Here is a 4,801-nt window from a genome sequence, read left to right as displayed (position 1 = left end):
TGTGTTGGTGTAATATTCTGGTATCTTAACAATCTGGAAGTACCTTTCTTGTGATCTTCATTGACGAATTAGAACTATGCTAGAAGCCTTGGTATGGTTAATGAGACATTTATAGAATGGGATAGAGCTGGCACAACCACACTGGTGTAGGGCAGGAATGTGTTATGTAGTTACATAAATTTGATGCACGCTTCCCGTCTGCATTCCAGCCAGATTTCTCAATTCCATGATTCTCTGGAGAGAAGGAGCAAACTTTTTGATTGGAAAAACAAGGAAAATCCCCCCCCCCCTTTTTTTTCATTCTTATCAAATCTTTCTTTTTATCAGTGCTTTATGTTTCTTTCATCTGCACATTACCTCTAGGCATTTAGACAATAAATATACCTTTGAGATATAACAATAAGTCTTGAATTGGTTCGCTTTCAGATATTATTACAAATACTTCTTAAAAGTCATTGATTGATTACAGATTTTGCTTGAGATTTTCTTCCCAAGGGAGGGAACAGAAATTAGGAGGCTATTGTGGGATAGTGCAAGAACATGGAAAGCATCAGAAAATTGGACAGACATTTTTCTCTTTTCTCTGATGTTTTACCTTTAAAAGACCCAAAATCCTTACTTAGTATTTTTTTTTTCTTTTTTGTGACCAGTAAGGGGATCGCAACCCTTGGCTTGGTGTCACCTGCACCACGCTCAGCCAGTGAGTGCACCGGCCATCCCTATATAGGATCCAAACCTGCGGCGGGAGCATCGCTGCGCTCCCAGCGCCACACTCTCCCAAGTGAGCCACGGGATCGGCCCCTTACTTAGTATTTTTAATAAGGATCTAGTAAATAGCTTTACAGTTGGATGGATTCTGAGACATAAAATCTAAATTATATTTGTTATAAGTATATTTAATGTTGTGAGTTATCCAGAGTCATCAGAAGATGATTTATATATATATTGGGAACACTTATCTCAGGTTCCATGAAAAGTTAAGTATGTCCTATGTATTAACTATTAAAATAATTAAAGAGGTTAGAGACCATTAATTAACATTAAAATAATTTCACAATTTTGACATGTCAAACCTGTGAAAGGAGATAGAAAATAGTAACAATTTGGTGCTACAGAAAATAAATGTGTGAGGTAATTTTTTTCAACACTGAATTTGAGTTTCTTTCTTGCTGTTTTATCTAACATTTAGGTCCTTACAGAAAACAAAGTACCCTCTCTATGAGAGTACTTCAAAAAGTTCATGGAAAGAGTCATATTATCTTCTAATTCTATTTTCCCATGAGCTTTTTGAGATACCCTCATATGATCTCATTTTACCTTATTTAAAAAGAAAGTCTTATTTTTGCTTTTTTCTACAGAAATATTAACCGTATTTTACTGACTAAAAAGACTCTAATCTCCTTTACACAAAGTCAGCTGGGAAAAGGGAGAGATCCAAAATTCTTCAATTCTGAGCTCTGAGTTATTTCATACTCTACCATGAATGGAAACCCTAACTGATGGTAGTATGTTTTTTTCCTCTATTTAAAACTTCTCTTGATTAGAGGATTTTCCAGTTCTCCAAATAACAATTTCTCTAACCAGATCTGTGCTGTGGCCTATTTTATAGTATATTGTATTAGTCAAAAATATTCTCCATGTGCCAGTATATAAGTGCCAGTAGCATTTACTCTTTAAATGGGAATAGCGATAGCTACATCAAAAGCGTGTTTTGGAGGTATATATTATGAAATAGAGCCTATTTGAAGAGAATTATATCAAACTAAATCCCAACCAAGAAAGAGTAGCATGAAGCAGATACTGTTTGGAGGGCAGGTGAACTTTATCGGGAAAATTGCATAATCACTTCTATTTTCACTATCCAGAGATTACCATGATTAATATTTGGTATGTACATCTTTTATTTTTTTCTTATGCATGATTTTGTATATATGGCTATTTTTCTTTCCGCAAAAATGGTATTAAACTATATATACTGTTTTGTATCCTACATATTTCATATAGAAGTATATTGTTAACATTTTCCCATGTCAATAAATATTCTTCTATGGCTTAATTTCTTATGGCTGTGTTGTATTCTATCTTCTGGATATATCACAATATGCTAACTAGTCCTCTATTTATTTCCAATTTTTTAAGTTTTCTCCAACTTATTGCTATTATAAATAACTGAAAAACTGCATTATTATTTTTAGATTTTTGTATGTATCTCTGATTACTTCCTAAAAGTGGAATTTCTTGGTCAAAGGTTTGCATATTCCAATAGCTTTTGTTAGTTTAATCAAATTGGTCTCTAGAAAAGTTTTATCAGTTCTATCCCCATTAGTATTTTGTTTGAATATATTTAGAATAGCAAAATAGGCAGTCTGGTAGATAAAACTCCCAATATAGTTTTTAAAAAATTATTCTTTTTGTTTTGAAATAAATATAGACTCACAAAAAGTTATAAAAATGTGTAACCATCACTCAGCTTCTCCAGCAATAACATCTTATGTAACTAATATATTTTCAAAACCAGGAAATATATTCTAGATACAATTCCTTTTTCAGGTATATGATTTGCAAATATTTTCTCCCAGTCTGTAGCTTGTCTTTTCATTCTCTTAGTAGTGTTTCTTGCAGAGTAGTTGTTAATTTTGATGAGATCTAATTTTTCTCTTTTTGGATCAATTTTTTTTTTTTTTTTTTGTCTTTTGTCTTTTTCTGTGTCCGGCAATGGATCGCAACCCTCAGTGTTGCCCCCGTACCGGACCGGGGACCAGCAACGGGATTGCAACCCTCGGTGTTGCTCCCGTGCCTCGCTCAGCCAGTGAGCGGGAACCGGTCTGTATGTGGGATCCGAACCCTCGGGTGGGAGCGCCGCCGCGCTTCCCAAGCGGCACACTTATCCAGTGCACCACTTAGTAGTGTTTCTTGCAGAGTAGTTGTTAATTTTGATGAGATCTAATTTTTCTCTTTTTGGATCAATTTTTTTTTTTTTTTTTTGTCTTTTGTCTTTTTCTGTGTCCGGCAATGGATCGCAACCCTCAGTGTTGCCCCCGTACCGGACCGGGGACCAGCAACGGGATTGCAACCCTCGGTGTTGCTCCCGTGCCTCGCTCAGCCAGTGAGCGGGAACCGGTCTGTATGTGGGATCCGAACCCTCGGGCGGGAGTGCCGCCGCGCTTCCCAAGCGGCGCATTTATCCAGTGCGCCACCGGGCCGGCCCTGGATCAATTTTTTGATGTCATGTCTAAGGACTCTGCCTAATCCCAGATCATGAAGATTTTCTTTTTAAAGTTATATAGTTTTATGTTTTTCATTCAGATCTATCCATTTTTAATTTTTGTATAAGGTGTGAAGTTTGAGTCAGTTTTTATTTTGCGTGAGTGTGTATGGATGTTCAATTGAGGAAGTGTCTAATTTTTAAAATTGAACTTTTTATTGATAAATTTTCACAAAGTAAACACAGTTTTGTAATCAGCACTTAGACTGAAATAAAGGACAGTACCAGCCCCTCACCATTCCTTGTGTCTCATCTGGGCATTACCTGCTCACCTCTCTGCCAAGAAACCACTTCACTAGTTTCTGACACCAGAGATTAGTTTGGTCTTTGACATTTTTGATGTAACTGAACTTCCACAGTACCCTTGTTTTGGCTTTTTCAACATTTTGTTTGTGAAATTCATCTGGGTGGTTCGTTGCAGCAGCAGTTCTTTTTGTTCTTACCACTGCGTAGTATTCCATTGAAGGAACATGACACAATCTGTCAATTCTGTTTATGGATATTAAGTTTCCAGTTTGAAGCTATTACAATTAGTGCTGTTGTGAACATTCTTGCACGTGGCTTTTGGTGAATATATGTACACATGTCTATAGGGTATGTATCTGGGAGTGGATTTGCTGGGTCATAGGATGTGTGTATGTGGAGCAAAGTATGTAATCCCCAGTGGTGTGCTGGTAAATTTTTAACAAGTGACTCTGGGGTGGGTGCTGATTTGTAATTTGCTGGTTTCTCTTTGTTAATATTCCCACTCTTAAAAAAAAAAAATTCCCACTCTTGTCCAATTTTAAGCTACCAATGTGAAGCCAACTAGCTCAAAAAACTTCCTGAAAATTTAATTCCTTGTGTGAGCAGGTAAAAGCCAGCTCCAGCACTCATACTGCAAGCAGTTTTCCAGAGTAGTTATATCAGTTTACACTCCTAATAGTAGCAAGTGAGAGTTCTAGTTGCTGCACATCTGCATTTGGTATTACTTTTTTCATTTTAGTCATGCTGTGTGGTGTGTAATGGCATCACTTTGTGGTTTTAATTTGTATTTCCCTGATGACTAAAAAGGTGAACACCTGATTACTACCTCTTATACCTTGAGTAATCTTGAAATGACATATTTTTTCTGCCTTCCAGCAATGGAAAGCAGGGTGTTTGTTATCAGGTTTGAACCAGATACAGAGACAAAAAGTTAACAATTTTGCATATCTGAGGACCTAGTCTATAAATGTCAACACTCCATCACCACCCCACTGGCATACTGTGCGAATCTATGTTGCTTTTAACAAAATACTTGAAACTGGGTGATTTATAAAGGAAATGAGGGCCGGCCCGGTGGCGCAATGGATAAGTGCGCCGCTTGGGAAGCGTGGCGGTGCTCCCGCCCGAGGGTTCGGATCCCACATACAGACCGGTTCCCGCTCACTGGCTGAGCGAGGCGCGGGGGCAACACCAAGGGTTGCAATCCCGTTGCCGGTCCCCGGTCCGGTACGGGGGCAACACTGAGGGTTGCGATCCGTTGCCGGACACGGAAAAAGACAAAAGACAAAA

The sequence above is a fragment of the Galeopterus variegatus genome, unplaced genomic scaffold, assembly GCF_000696425.1.
Source record: "Galeopterus variegatus unplaced genomic scaffold, G_variegatus-3.0.2 Scaffold4763, whole genome shotgun sequence".
NCBI classification, from domain to species: Eukaryota; Metazoa; Chordata; class Mammalia; order Dermoptera; family Cynocephalidae; genus Galeopterus; species Galeopterus variegatus.
The sequence above is the reverse complement of the archived record's forward strand: the minus strand, read 5'-3'. Positions refer to the sequence as shown.